This window comes from Trachinotus anak, unplaced genomic scaffold (assembly GCF_046630095.1).
Source record: "Trachinotus anak isolate AG129_WGS33_773 ecotype Australia unplaced genomic scaffold, CSIRO_AGI_Tana_v1 ptg000013l, whole genome shotgun sequence".
In the NCBI taxonomy this organism is placed as follows: Eukaryota; Metazoa; Chordata; class Actinopteri; order Carangiformes; family Carangidae; genus Trachinotus; species Trachinotus anak.
Genome location: NW_027273864.1, coordinates 11,340,965 through 11,357,644, shown reverse-complemented (window position 1 = coordinate 11,357,644; position 16,680 = coordinate 11,340,965). Strand labels below are relative to the sequence as shown.

Genomic DNA, 16,680 nt, shown 5'->3' with positions numbered 1-16,680 from the left:
GGAGAACTCATCTGACTGATAAATTGCACATTGTTAGCTTCTAACATTTTGTTTCAATTTTCACAGTTTATTACAGGAGTTAACCAAGGAATCAATGTGTAAGAACAGTTTCACACACTCAGACAGAGCTTAGTCAAGATGAACAAAATCTTTTTTTGAAATTGCAAAAGGTGGGTGGAAAAAAGCTTTCAATTTTCCATGAGTGTGCTGTCCACCACTGTTGACATTTTTAAAAGAAACCTCAAGACTTCTCTCTTTAGCCTGGCTTTTATCTAAGCTACCTTGTAATTTATTGCCAGAGTTTTAAGTCGGATGGTTTTTTATGCATTTTAATCCATTCTGTTTATTTATTTCACTGACTTTTATTTGTTTTTAACATTTTATTGTTTTATTGTTGTAATTTTGTGAAAGGTGCTATTTTGAGTATTTGAGTTCATGTTTCCTCTCTCGTTGTGCTAACTCACAGTATTGCATCAGTGGCCTGCTGCTTTTCTTTGTCGGCAGAGTATTGTGGAAGGTACTGTGTTGTCGAGTTCAATATGTGCACCTGCATATTGAATGAATGAAACAGTGGTATGTTTATAGTCTGCTCATAAAAATGTAGATTTCTCAGGAAGTTAAAGAAATGAAGTGTAGCTGATGGATGTGTGTGAGCTAAGAAAGGACAGAGGTTATGTTTTCGTGTCAGTGAGATTTTAGGGCTTGACCTCAACGCCCCCCAGTGATTGGTAAAATGCTTTCAAAGACTTTTATGGTTCTCCTATAGCTCTCCAGTACCCATAGAAATAACAATTCACCCTCTCCATCTCTATCACAGTGTGGGTGTGTGTCTGTGTGTGCGTGTCTGTGTTACCATGTCACCGTAAGTAGTGAAACTGTGTCTACACTATGTTAAAACAAATATTATGCAATAAGAGACATAGAATAGACATCATATAGAACAATACTGAAGTGGAAGCGACATCTCTCCTTACGTCTGATCTCAGAACAGCATCCTGCCCCATGAAGGATCTAATGCCCGTTTGTATTCATCATGTAATTTATTGCCCACTTGTGGTGGCAGCAGGGTATTGTCTCTGAAAGCTAGCTTCACTTCCAGCCGTTGTACTTATCGGTTCTGTCATTTTTGTGGGTGTGACTGTGTCCCATTGACAAAGACTGGAGCTTGGCAAGCGGTTTGTGCAAGCACATTTAGTATAATCCTGTGATCTTTGACTGGCTATTAGCTACAGCCAAAGGGCGCTAGGCAAGCTGTCCTTGGCTCAGCTTCTACTGGTCTGAGATCAGTTATGATATTGCAGACATAATGCACACGCGCAGATGTGTGTGGAAACATTAAGCATTAAGTGGCAGCAGTAGCATGTGAACAAGCAAATCATCTCTGCAAGAGCTGCTGTAAGTTTGAGAAGTTTGAGGCAGAATATTGTTACAGACGTGGCACAGCTCCTTTCAGGAATAGCTCAGTATGTAGGTTGTGTGGGTGGTGGGAGAGAGAGAGACAGAGAGATGGGAGAGGGGGTGATGTTGGCGAATGGAGTAGAGAGTTAGCTAGTTGGTTAGCAGTTAGCAGTATAGCTCTGCTCTGATTGCAGTACAATGTACGTGCACTTTAGGCTGTTTGTCAGTAAGTAAATGTTACAGCTCCTCAAGACTGAAGTTCCCACATCTCCCCTGCGCTTCCCAACCACAGTCCAGATGATGAGACAGAAAAAATTGATAACACGGAGGCTGGAAAATACAGGATTCTGTCCTGTACTGTCACGGGAGTGTCTCATTGTCAGTTGGTAGAAATTTTTGATAGAAGTGACTTTCAAATATTTTTCCTCTATACTGCACATTTGATATGTTTAGTGTCAGTTCTTTTTCTGTCATTTTTATGGTGCACATAAAAACGAAATTGAGTTTCACACATCCATCAGTCAGAATTCAGTGCAAAGCAGCCTGTAAAATTATAAGTTAATAAATAAGATCACTAATGAATAAACTAAGATTATACTAAAATAGAATAAAATAAGTAGTTTGATAAAATATTTGTTTTTAAAGGAACAGCCTCTTATATGCAGTTCCCATTCTCGTTAATCAGTCTGATTGCAGTGGGAAAGAAGCTGTTTAATAGCCGAGCAGTCTTTGATCTGATGCTTCTGTATCTTTTCCTGGACTGCATGAGGGTGAACATGCCATGAGAGAAGAATAAGGCTAAAACTTCTCCACCCAGGATGGTGAAAAGTGAAGATGTCAAGGCAGAGAGCAGCAAGATGCAGGAGTGAGACTTTCAGGGAAGCACAGGAAAGGCAGGCAGCACAAAGCCAGGAGACAGGACAGGCCCTGAATTTATGAGAGACTTGCTTCTGCTACTGTCATGAAAAGGTATGTTTTAGTCTGGTCCATATTTTTGTTGTTAGTGTAGTAGGTGGGGTTGGCTGCTTGTATGTGCTTGCCTATCCGTAAAAGTCACTGCATGCTCCTGATACTGCGATGAGCCATGATGCATAATTCCACTGTTACACAGGGCTGATTTTTGACACTAATTGTATATTAACAAATACAGCATTCACCTCAGGAGGAATAACAGCATGGCACTGAAAAGGCTGCAAAAGATTACATAGAGAGTTTGGTTTCTCTCACTAATTGCCTGAAATAAGGCTGATTAAGCTGGCACCAAGACATAACAGTATAAGATGCCACATAAATACAGCACAAAATTTCTCAGACGTGGGTCTTTGTTTGGGTTTTGATTAGTTTGTGCAGCAGTTGAGAGAGATTTATTGTCTCATTTCTGATTCAGACCAAGTGCAGTTGTTTCCACAGTGGAAGCCAGAGATGGTAAGCTTGATAAAGATTTGTTAAGTGTTTGTTTATTTGTGTGAATGTAGACTCTATGCACATACAGGGCGTGTATATATGCTATTATGGTGTGACTTGTATGATTGCTATACTAGTTTGAGCAAAAAGGGAGACATCCCCTGTAAATTAAGTAATACAGCTTTTATGTCCATGGTTTATTTTTATAATGTTTACCTTATGCTTTTATTCTTCATTTATTGTTTTTTATGCTAATTTATATCCCTGTCTTCTTCTAGTCTATTTAGATTTTTGAATTCTACTTCGCATTTGTGAAGCACTTTGATATGCCCTGTGTTTAAAATATAAATAAACATGCCATGACTTTCGATATGAGTTGTTTTGGAGTAATTACTGGAGTCCTCGGCAGCAAAGACCTGCAGGTGACTCATAAAGGATATCACAGAGACAGGGGAAAAGAGGAGAGGGGAGTTAGGATAGAGAAGATAAATAGACAGACAGGGAAAATGCCAGATGCAGAGACCAAATGAGCAATGAGTTATAAAGCTCAGACATGTACTTAATGTGGTTTATTAATAAATCTATAGATCGGGGTATTGCCTTTGATCTGTAACTACAAAAACAGCTTGTTTCCCCCATACAACTGATGTCAGGTTTCTCATTGCCTCGCTTATTGTTCTCTGTCAGTGTCAATCAAGGCTTTGTTGGATTTTTTTCTTTCTAAAGTGACTTTTGTGTGCCTGCCAATCAAAGAGCTGTTCCCATGAGATTAGAAGCTGATGCCCCTTTAAATTTGTGTTCAGCTGGTTTATCAGCAAAATCCCCAACAGTCGGTAAAACAAAGTTCATCATAAGCTGTTCATATTACTGTATACATTTTGTGCGTGTTTGTGTGTTTCAGCTTGCAAATGTGAAGGATTTAACTTAAAAAAAAAAACACATTAAAAATCATTAATAAATTAACTTGTTGACAGTTAAAGTCAGTATACAACAAAACCACTAGCATGATTTGTAAGCATTAAAAGGTGTTTACTTACCAGTCTAGAAGAAACTTTGCGAGTCAAGCATTAAAATTCATACCTTTACTCACTCAGAGCTGTCTACAGCGGTGGAAAGAAACCTTCTTGATTTGTTTCTATTTCTAGCTCTTGTTTTCTTCTTCTGAAGTTAACATGCTAATCAGCTAGCCCTGGCCTGGCCTCGTCACTTTCTGATAGCGAGTCACTGTAGCATCCAGTCTGCCCTGAAGAAGTAGTGCTTCTCAGAGGGCATACTTGTCTTGTAAGCACATGGATGGCTGAAGTTCTTGACTGGTTAGTAAACAGCTGTTAATGCTAACACTGGCTATATAGCAATAGCAAAACTTACAAATAGCTCCTTTAAAAGACCAAATAGGACTTTTCTATAACCCCAACAGCAATCAAACCATCCACTGAAAGCTCAACTCTTAGTCAGTAACCTTATCCTTGCATCACTGACTGCTTCTCCAGTCAGAAGATGAACAAGGTTATCAATGCCAGTCAACTCATACGTGGCTCTTGATTGAATGGCCTGAGGTGACCTTGCCTTATCAGAGGAGAGTGCAGCTAATTATATCATCCTTTTTATCAACCTCACAGTAGCTTAGCACTGGAGAGCTAATTCATGCTAACCTTCCTCGCTTACTCTTGTCGGGCTGAGTCACTGACAGCTTGTCAGTGCATTTGAGAAGTTGTGAAGGGAGGAATAAGCCCTCTTGGCACAGGAGCACTTACCATATTACACCAGCTTTTTACTGCACCAGTGACAGATGTGAGCAATAAGGATAAAAGATCTCAATACAATATTTTCAGATTCCTGTCGAGAAGCAATAAAACGCTTCTTTGATCTGAGCCATTTTTGTCTGATCATTACTCTTGGCTCTACTTGCCAATTTCTGATGTAATAATAACACATAACATATCGATTGTTGTTTGTTATATTGTATCAATTAAACAGATATGTGGTTTGGCCTGTAGGATTTGAGCATACATACTGTAATTGATGTTACAATTTAACAATTAAACATCTAAAACAAAATCTTATGCAGCGTTGTGCATATAAACATAATTTGTAGAAACTTGGATTTTATGAGTTTAATGATATGGTGCTGTTGATGTAGCATATTTGTGACAACAGTGTAAGAGGCCAGATACATACCTGGAGGATAAACACTGTCAGTGAGACCAGCCAAACCTTACAGTGAATTCTAAAAATGGATAACTAGCCAGATACCAGAGTTAGAGCTATGTGATTGTTAAAATCCTGCCTGCTGCATTCGGCACTGTAGCAACAGAGAAAATGATTCATGTAACAGCATTCTCCACAATAATGAGCACTTGTCCACAACTCTAACTGACAAAGATTTAGGAAGTCAGTTTACTTGGTAGTTTCTCCTTTCTATAGCATTGCAAAAGCGAATATCTTGTGCTGTTTGGTCTCAGAATGACTTTATTAGAGTTGATGCTCCAACCAATGCACCCGTGGTGGAGGTTATTATACTTTAATCATGAATCACAGAAGGTACACGCTGGTAATGAAAAGAACTGCTGCAGTATAAACAGCGAAAACCATTTATAGACAAGTGCAGCTGGTATTTCATTTCTCAGACTCCTCCAGTAAACATCATACACTGAGGACTTACCTCCGCTTTCCAACACTCAGAACTAATCTTTATCGCTAACTATTTATGTGTGCACATCACAATGGACACATTGAACTGCATCGAAAGAACATGGTATCTTTCTTGCACACAGTGCTTACAACCACACTGTTGTTTTCTGAATAATCAGTTTTATAGATGGTGTAAAATATATTAAATTACCCACATTTGACAGAATGTATTACTTGCCCTCTACCTGTATTTGTAGCAAGTGAATAACAAAAATTCACAAAAGCAGGTGATGGAAGCAGGTGCCACTTGGTTCAAGTTCACACTTTTCATTGCCACTTTGTTCTATGCTAACCTTTGCTTTGGTTTTTGTTTCTGATTTTTGGTCATTTTTTTCTTCTTTGGGGAGCTGCTGTCAGAATTATCATAAGGTCATTTGTCAAATTTTGGAACAGAAATAATCCAAAATATGACAATGAGCTAAAATGAAGGCAAATCCTCTGCTTTTGAGAAATCCATGCCATTAAATGTGCTGTAATGCAATGCACTGCACACTATATAGCATATTGTATATGCGGGAGGAGAGAGTATTACTACTGAGCATATCATTAACCTTTAAAGTGCTGCATGATCCATGCTTTATGTTTTATGGCGACAATAACAATGCACTCTGGTGACTGTGATTTTAAATGGGCTCCATTGATCAGTGTGATACAGAAGCCCATTTGAAATGAATGAATCACCCTGATAAAAATGTATTTATTCTCTCTACATGTGACTGCGAGACATTTCTAGTATTGTTAGTCATGTCAGGGTACTCTTTGCTACTATCATATGAATCATGTAACCTCCATGTTAAGAGCCCATGACCTGTTTTTTCTTATCTTTGCTCATTGTATGTGTGGCCTTTGCAGGCTTACCAGCTGCATACAGCCAGCTTGAATCTGGCCCATATATGTTAATGGCATTACAGAGCAGATTATAATGAAATCATGTTTGAACATGAGCATTGGTTTATGCAATGAAATAACAGACAAATGGCTTTTGGGGCAAAGGACTGTAATCTTCATAAATGACTGGGCTTACGCTGAACCATTCAGCATTTCACTCATTGCTGCCACCATGCTGAATTGACGTGTGAATACATTTAAAATGGGACAGGAATAATACAATGATGTGGTGCTTGTGCATGTGATCTTATTGCTGCGTGGCTGGTGGTCTCTGTCTATCTATCCAGCAGTCATGCCCCATGTCTCTTCAATGGTGCCTAACATTGTAAGCTAACAAAAAAAAAAAAAAAAGAGCGAGAAATTGGTTGAGGCAATGATGCAAAATCACTAGTGTGACAAATCAATTGATTTCAGAGGGAGAGCAACACTGAATGCACTAGAGCACTTAGTGGGAATAACAGCTCAAACTGACTGAGCTCCTTGCCTTGGGGGGCCTTGTGTGCATGTGTGTGGTGTGTGTATACATTGATTTGAGTTTTTGTGTCAGTTTTCAGTTTCAATGGTGGGTGTTTTGTCTTGACAAGACTAAGTCTTTAGCTGTGCTAGTGGCTCTGTGAAGCTGTGCTTAAGCACAGCTGTGCTTTGAACTAAATGTCAGCATGTTAACATGCCCACATTGATAATGGTAACATACTGATGTTTAGCATGTGAAATGTTTACCATGTTCACTATCTTAGTTTAGAGTGTTAGTGCGGTAACATTTGTTGATAAGCACTAAACATGAAGTACAGCTGAGGCTGATGGGAATGTCATTGGTTGTCCAGTTATAAACTAAGGTATTGGACAAATTAAAAGTTTGACTTCATGATGGTGCCAGATGAAGAGTCAGGGGAGTTCATCCTAAGCGGGACATGGCCTAAAACCATAAGGGAGCAAGCAAGAGTGTCAGTGGATGGTGTACTGCAGTCAACCTATGTCAGGCTGATCAGGTTTGTGTGTCAGTGACTCACAGTTACAAAGCACTGGAGGGGGACTTGGTTTGTGCTGGTCTGTCAGGCCCCAGGAGAGCAACACTGGAAGTAATGGAGGTCACACTCAATGCTTTTGTAAAGATCAAGAAGCTCCCATGAGAATTGTTACTGTACACAGTGAGTACTGAAATGCCTAAATAATAATAATAATAATAATAATAATAATAATAATAATAATATAAGAATAAATAAGAAAAATAACCGTTTTTGTTTGTTGTTTGCAGATAAAGTACCACAAAGAAATATTTCCTACAGATAACACTTGAAGCACCTGTGCTTGCTAAGTGGAGCACTATTGCAAGATAGTAGCTACTGCCTGTGACAAGACGGTTATTGTTGCCTTTAGGCTGTTTTACTGACAGACATGTATCCTCCTCCTGCTGTGACAAGTGCTTGTCCTGAAGTGAGTTTCCCAGCAGAAATTCTCATGTATCCTGCCCTACAACAGCTGCACAGGTAGTGCAAGTTAGAGGATGCAATACAAAATGCTGTGATCCTGTAGAGAAATGAATTTAATGTAGGAATGAAATATAACTCGGTGGCCTAACTGCTTACAAGTGGAGCATTATTTTAAGTGCCCCTAAGGCAGCAATCAACAAATTCATCACATTAAGTCCCCACAGTGAGTGCATCACTTACTGAAGTGTACAGGTACAGTGTGGTGCAGTGGGATTTTAAGCTATTTTAATGATTTCATTAATATACTGTAAGATTTTTTTTCAGTGATAATGCACCATGTCACAAAGCAAACATCATCTCAAACTGGCTTCATGAACATGACAGTGAGTTCAGTGAACTTCAGTGGCCTCCCCAGTCACCAGATCTGAATCCAACAGAACACCTTTGGGATGTGATAGAACAGGAGATTGGCAGCATAAATGTGCAGCTGAAAAATCAGCAGAAATGAAGTGATGTGATGTGCTCATGTCAACATGGAGTCTCAAAAGAATGTTTCCAAAATCTTATTGAATCCAGGCCACGAAGTACTGAGGCTGTTTTGTGAGTGAAGGGAGGTTCTACCCAATATTAGTATGGTGTTCCTAATAAAGTGTTCAGTGAGTGTAGTGTGTTTAATCTAGTCCTGTGAGCACCCATAAATGGAGAACAGATAAACAGAATGACAATATAATGAAATACAGATGTAATGATATAAAATGTGTCTTTGTAATACAAATTATAATTGTTGATAAATACTGTACATGATAAGCACTTTAAATGTCCGTGTATCTGATTATAACTACACTATAGTGTGTTATGAAGCAGTCTTATAAATGTTTGTGTAGTGCTTACAAAGTCGTGCAACAATACATTAACATACAGCAGCTGTTTGTGTATCGATAAATCTCGCAGGGCTTCACATGATAATGCAGTCTCGAAATACTGTATGAGGTCACTGCTGTTTGATGATCAATGACCTGCGTGGTAATCAGCTCCAGGCTTAGTGCTTCAGTCAACCCACTTACTTATTTAACATCTCACAGGTCATGTCGCGTGACCAAGGTCATAAGCAGAATTCACACTACGTGATACTGCAAGTAGATACATGCGACTTGGTCTGCTGAGCCATCTGGACACTCACTGAGTGTGTCAAAGATGCTGTAAGAGAAGGTTGACCTTCACAACGGCAGTACACTTTGCAGTTGTCCGCGGCTGTTAGCCGGCCACATGAGCCCATGCATATTTGATGCAAAACCTCACTTGACCTCTTCGAAAGTACAACACAAAGTATGCTTTGTGACACACAAATCAGGCATGTTTTGACAGTTTTGCCTCTAAAGCTTTTCATACATGTTGCTTATGTGTGATTTATTAACGTCTTTGATGGTCTTGAATGACAAAATCTAGCAAATCTAGGCCCTGAGTTCCTCGTGCTTGAAATAGGCCAAATGCTGACCTAATTGCCAGCACTGCTGTCAGTGAAAATGGGAATGGTGCTCCGATGAAGAGAGGAGAGGAGAGGAGGAAATAAAAATGATGTTTGACAATGAAGAAGACAAGTAATGGATGAAGAAAAGTAATGAAGTTCTCCGCAGATGAAGAATGATATGGAGATGGAGGTGTGGTACTGTGCAGTGGGTGGCTGTCAAGGTTGTCTTGGCTGTGGAAATTGCCACATATGGGCTCACACACACACACACACACACACACACACACACACACACATGAACAGACTCAGAGGGCAAAAATAGCCAAGCTATTTCGACGCTACCTTGGTAAAATTGACTTGAGGAGGAAACTGTTCTTCATTTAATCTGCAGCACTGACAGAACGACCGGCTTTGTTAAGCAGAAAATAGAGGGAGATGTGAGAGCATGATGGTGAACTGTTAACCTTCTGGTGATGGTGTAGAAACAAAATAAGCTATCTGGCACAACTTCACCTGCTTCCAAGGTACATGGAGAAAGGAAAAGGTCCAAACAGGTCAAAACTCCAGCAACACTTGCAGTCAACAGAGAAATTTTATTTGACCAACGTGTTTCAGCTTGTGGCCTTCATCAGGGTCATTATAGAACACCTCACAGGTGACGTTTAAATAATGAAATAAATAAAAAATATAAAACAACCAATCATGCATGGACACATTCATAACTGCCTTTGGAGCTTCTTCAAGGGTGGGTTGGGCCTGTGGTCATGTGGCCTCAGGCCAATCGTTGTCCCAGGTTGATGGGGGATGTCCAATAGGGGACATGGGTGCCACCATGTTAAGTTAAAAACCTGGAGAGGTGAACTTAAAGGGGTGTACAAAAGGGGACCTTGGAACAAACTTTGACCGTTTATTGTGGCATAGCACCCCAAAAAATAATTCTTCTGTTGACTACAAATGTTGCTGGAGTTTTGACCTGTTTGAACCTTCTGGTGATGGAAAAAAGTCTAGTCTGTGTTTGTGGCAGAGAAAGAGATATACTGTACATAGATATGTTTGTATATTTACATATGTCCTTGCCTTGATGCAGAGAGCATGTCCATATATGTCTGACTGTTTACTGGTCTGATAGGAAGCTAATATTAAATGTGCATTATTTTGAAGTGGAAAGTTTTGATTTGTTCAAACCATGCTGTCTTCTCAGCAAGCTAATGCCAGGGTGCTGTGAGGTCAGCTTCTGTCTCTTTTAATGCTAGTGCTCTATTCCTCCTTTGTTCCCACTGCACTCTCTCTGTTCCTCTCCCTTCCCTCTCTCTTTCTCTGCCCCCACGCACCCCACCCCTACTGCAGCTGCCACTGTCCTTGTTTTTGACCTATACAATGACCTGGACCATGTCCTGACAACACAAGAAACCATCAGATTTTGTCTCTACGCCAGCCATTGGCAATGTGTTGCAACATGTGGGAGTTGTATGGTTTAAGAAGACTGACTTTCATCATTGTTGATTCATACCAAGGCCAAAGCACTGATGTGTTTTATGAACAAACTGCCAATTCTTACATGGGCTTGATTCGTGTCAAGTCTCCCTCCAAAAACTGTACTTAAAAGGAAAGTTTGGAAATGATTCATCTGTCATCTTCGAGTTATTTCATCTTATTGCTCTAGCATTTGAAATTGGCAATAAGAGTGTTAACATGGCAGTGACAGTTGCTTAAGAGAATATATAAACTGGTAACACTGATGTGACTCATGTCACCAAAACCTGTTTTTCTCCTGCAGGATTTCATGCACTAGTTTGCATGAACACCACAGAACAATCTCAATTGGCATACACTGCCATACCTGGGGACATTTATGTTAAATATGCGAGGAGAGAAAAGCACTGTGAGATTATTCTGGACTGAGGCTCATCTACTGTTTAGTCCCTTTCTGTCTTGTCTAGCTGATTCATTAGAGCAGATCACTTTGTTCTAATTTAAAAATGATTAAAGGAAGAATAATCTCTTGAGGAGACAAGTAACATACTAAAAGCAAAGTCTACATAACAACAGAGGAGGAAGCTCTCAACTTCTCAGCGGGACATCTGCAACAGGATTAGCAAATCGCTGTGACAGACTGACATTTGAACCCTAGGGTAGAGCTAGCTGGTGAAGTTAGGCTGTTGATAGCTCATAGTGATGGGGTCCTGACAGTGCCTGTTGGTATTATTATAAATGTTTGTGCTGCACCAACAATATCCTCTGCAAGAGCTTGTGTCATGGTTTTTACGATGAGGGCAGATTTAAGAAGGATTGGCAGTTAATCCTCAGGGGTTGCCCATGTTTGGAGATAATAGCTCACTTCAGTTGCAGGACTGACACTACAGACATGAGGTAGAAACCTGTCCTGCAGATGTGTGGCAGCAACATTAAATGACTCATTTGAAATAGTGCAAATGCACTATTCCTAATGAATAATGAATAATAAATATTATCACAGCATTTGCGTACATTTTTTATTTCATATTTCATTCAGTCTACGCCGGTTTTTGTAATGTTTCAGTTTCAGTTAAGCTGTTTAATTCTCACAGTCAAATCCACTCCAAGTACAGCTATCCCAGAATATCAGATCTGTAAATATACTGGGCATTCAAAAATACCTGTGAGACTTAAGTGTTGAGTGTTAGTCTCAGTGACAAAAGCATCTCAGCCACAGTTACCATGAATGTGCAAAGTGCTTTGTGGCAGGTCTGAGTATGACAGATGTGAAAGTGTGTGACTACTGTTCAGTTGTTCTCTATCCTCTATGCTCCATCCTTTGCTGGATAAATATCAGACTATTTTGTAGCTTTGTCTGTGATCTCCTGCACTGGAACATTTGAAATGTCAAACATATCTAATTTTCAAAGTTGCTAAAAATAACAAAGGTAGCTTTATTCAGATGCTTTTAGTGTACTCCACAATTCAATCCAAAAATCCATTTGCCTGATAAGCCTGACCTCATTCACCCTCCTTTAAGTGCGCTAATGCAACATGCCAGCTGTAGCCCTCACTCACCAAAACAGTAGTCAGGCTGACCAGAACCTTATCTGCGCACAGAGGTCACCAGGAGGTCACGCCGACACTCATTCAGCTCATTAGAAAACTGTGCTACTACTGCAGCAGGGCTGTGCTGTAAGCCTGTGAGTCAACTTCATTCAGTTCATCAAGTCCTGACCTCATTTGGTGACGTAGGATGTGTTGTGTATTTATGGAAAATTTTGTTGTAAAAATGTGGCTGAGGAACTTCTTGGTGACAAATGAGACGCTGACATTTGTGGCTTTTCACCCTGAATAACGTTGCATGTGAATAATGAGGATGTGAGATGAAGGCCACATTCGGGACGTCATGTTTTTATTTAAGATGTTCTCCCTCTGTAGCTCAGAATACCTTAAACTGACCAGCGTAGCAGAAGCCTGGCAACTGTTTCTGTCCGTTTACACAGCAATGAAGTATTACTTTTTTGTCTGTTATAATCACACCACATGCAGAAATAAGAAGTGACAGGAGGCTGAGGCGAATCGCTGAAATGAGACACACTCAGGTACAGGTTTGCAATTTTTTAGATCCTGAGGTCACCTTTTTCAAACAGTAAGAGTCTGTGCAGCTAATTCCATGTAATTGTAATTTTGTGCGCCCAAGGCCCTGTTTTGTGCTAATTTACTTAGTGCACACCTCCACAACAAACCGGCAAAATATTCATTCAGCGCCTTGAGTCAAAACAACTCGAAACAAGGTTTTGTGTGCATGAGTTTGAGTTTAAGTGTACAATAAAGATTTCTGTTTTTCTCTTTCGACTTTCTCTGTTTTCATTATGAGTGTTGTATGACCAACACTACAGCGTCACAGTCATGGAGAATTAAATTACAACGTGCACAAGTTGTACATATAAAACAACTGGCTTGTTGGGAGTAGCTAAACACATACAGTAGGTTTCTGGCTATATTAAGCCTCTAATTTCTCATCAACTGTTTTCAATGAGCCTTAGTTATATTTGCTGATAATAACATTATAATTACTGGTATTTGTTTTCACTTTGTTTTGTGCTGTTCAATCCACCTTCATGGTAAACAAATCCTTGCAGTGCACACATTGTTCAGGGGTCAATAACCGAACACAATCACACTAATCACACTTTCCTGTTCTGAATTTTAATTAGGCTCATTAAGAATTTAATTTGTTGTGAAGGTTTTGCTCTAATAAGCGGATTGTGAGGAGATTTCATTGCCAGTAGTTCTCTGAAGGCTAAGAATAATTTGTGTGTTCACATGCGTGTCAAGTGCGGTGCAGCTGTATGTACTTGATTGTCTGTGTTACAAAGCTCAGCCTGCTGATATATTGAGATTCTTTCAAGGTCACGCTGGTCGAAATGAAAAGGATGATTCTCCTCGCCAAGAGGCAACAACTGCCATGTCTTTACATCAAAACTTCCCCACTCTGACTCCATCTTACTAACTCTCCTTGATATTGCTCTCCTCTCACCTTGCTCACTCTCCCCTCTTACCACCTCCTTACTGCCATTTCTACTCTCTGTGTCCCTCCTCCTCACTCCCTCTCTGTTGAGTGGCCTCTCATGCTCTCTACCGATGATGGGGCAGAGGGACAAAGTTGCCTCCATCCATCTAGTCCTCCACAGTCAGCTGTTCGAAAACACAGTTTGTTTCAGCCACTTTGCTCTCATTCAGTGTTGGCACAGGCCTGACGTGCTCACACAGACACAAGTAAGCCCTCATACATGTTCACTGTGTACACACACACATGCACACAAACTCACACAATAAGTTATTCTTGGCATACAAAGCCACCCGCTGCTTGCCAAGCTGCCAAAGATTAGATGACAATTTTATTTTGCGCTGCAAATTCATATTTGTAAACAATAAACCCAGTAATCAGCCAATGAGACAACAATGAATTTTATTATTTAAAGCCGTACTAATCAATATTTTAATATTAACTGTGGATCAGATTAATGTGTTTATGTGACTGGGGTCACTTGTAGTGACAAAACCAAAGAGAATTATCAAACTGTACATTTATCAGATAGACACAAACACGACTCCAAATGAATGTTAATGTTGCTCTGTGTCTGCGGGATGTGTTAACGCTTTGCTAACACATTTGCCATGTCAATTTTATGAGGAGGCAATATATCAGTGCTGTTTGCAGCTCATTCTTGCCCTCAAGTAGCCAAATAAATCAATTATGTCCACAGAATACCAGTAATAATATAAACTGTACTGATATGAAGAGCATGTCTGGAGGAGGAAGAGCTGTCTCAGGAGGAGCAGGAAGGAGGAGGGGCCTGGCTTTGTTACAGGTTATATCGAGGACTGAGTTCAGGTGTGACCCCTTTTGCCATCTGCCAGAACCCTGGGCTCTCTCCTGGTAGCAATTGTTTGTCTGAGTGCAAATGAGTTCCCTTGTTCTTTAGGCCTTGCAGTATTTTGCTTGAGATGTTGTGCTAAAGTTAGCAACTTAGCTGTTGTACATTTCAACACTTGATAACCTTAGATAAGTGTATTAATTTAATGTAAGTAAGTGGTATGGTAGCACATGGTTTATATTTTCTGTTTACATGAAAAAGCACCTTCAATGGTTGTCCACCTTAATTGCCTAGACCACCACCTGTACGTATTAGCCCAAATAAACCACAACTGGATTGGATAGGACTTCTTCTGGTGTCTTGTTGTGCCTGATATTGACTCCTACAGTTCTATCACTTCAGCTGAGGCTTCTACCCATGTTTTAACATCTTACCCAAACCATCCTCCTCATGGGCATGACCACTCTTGCCAAGTTGGTTGGTGGAGGAACTCTAGTGGACGGACTTTACTGCTGCTTGAAGCAGCATGAGTCCCACGGCACACATCCCCAACATGGCCTCAGTTTCCTCCTGCTCCAAGCTGTGGATTCCTCTCTCCACCACCTGCATCCATGCTGCCTTCACCAGAACCTGGTGCCTCTGTGACAAGTTAAAAAATGAGCATCATAATTGTTTGTTACAAGCTTTAAAAAAATGGGAAATTCATAGTCCAATAAGATTTAAAAATTCTCTGATAATGATATTGTGGTCATGAGAAGTAATTCATGGGATATGTTTAAACTCTACTAAATAATAGTAGAAACGTATTCTCTGAAAGAGTTACAAAGCTAAGATGTTAACAAGTCAGTCATGTATTCATTGTTTATCTCTTTCTTGAGGGTTAAAAGTTAATACCACCATATAGTATTATTCGTGATCCGAAAAGAGATCTTATTTTGAAAAGTCTGGGATCTGTGTTTGTTGTTGTTGTTTCCGCGCCACGGGCCGAGAGAGAAAAGAAAGAAAGAAGAGAGAAAAAGAATGTAACGCTAGCTTGCGTGGTGGTAAATAAAAACGCTCACTGTGGAAATTCCACGTGTGTGCATATTTTTACTATTTTTCCACCCGTTGTCCTTGCGGGTGTAACAACTCCACATGCATTTGTGCATCCTGTAGTGCCACACAACTCCATCCCAGCATTGCTGAGCCTTCCCCGACGTCCTTTGCTGCACCCCCTGCAGTTTCCTTACCTGAGGGCCACATATCCTCCAGGACAAACTATACCAGCTGTTGCAGGTGTCCTTTTTCTGTTCCTTCATGCTACTGGTGCAGTTCCTCTTTCTCAATACACTAAAAATCTTGCTAGGGTCCATCCTTTCCCTCCATTACAAGCGCCTAGAGCTGTTCCCCTTGCATTGCACTCAGCTTTCCATGGTGTGATGTTTTTTTATTTGTTTGAAAATCTGTTAAATTGATCTACTGTAATTCTAAGCCAAACACTTTGTTCTTTACTGCAAAATCCAAACTGAAATGCAGCAGCTTGCAAGTTTTCCTGCACCTAAGGGAATCAATGGAAGACAGTTTTTTTTTGTATCTGTTCTTTTTCATTTATTTATATCTAGCTTTTGCTGTTACCAGCTTCTGCAATATATGCAAACTACAGTGTTACCACAGATGGTTCGTTTTTTACATTTTGTATTCAAAAACACCAGAAAAGTCCTTAGACTTTATGTCCTAGTTATATCTAGTGTTAAATAGTCCCACTCATGGCAAATTATATACTACAGTAGAACCCACAAGATGTAGAGGTATGCTCTTCAGTGTGTAATGTAGAACACACAAACAGATCAGACCCCGCCTGTGGTTCTTTTGAATTCAGGATAAAAAGTGAGGTGGAGACACGAGGGTATGACATGGCATGACATAAATGGATATAAGCATAAGCTTCAACTAAAGTACATAAAGTCAAAAGAACATCTTGTCAGGTTTCCACCACAAACATATGAAATATTTATGCTCAAATATAACACATCCACATGTACATTTAGAATCAATGCCCGGGGAAAGTAGGGTGGCCCTAATT

At 40.0% G+C, this 16,680-nt stretch overlaps 1 protein-coding gene across 3 annotated transcripts in view; it reads left to right on the top strand.

Moving 5' to 3' along the window:
- Nucleotides 1–16,680, top strand: part of dlgap4b (discs, large (Drosophila) homolog-associated protein 4b) — a 109,263-nt gene that overhangs the window by 8,133 nt on the left and 84,450 nt on the right. The window lies entirely within an intron of this gene.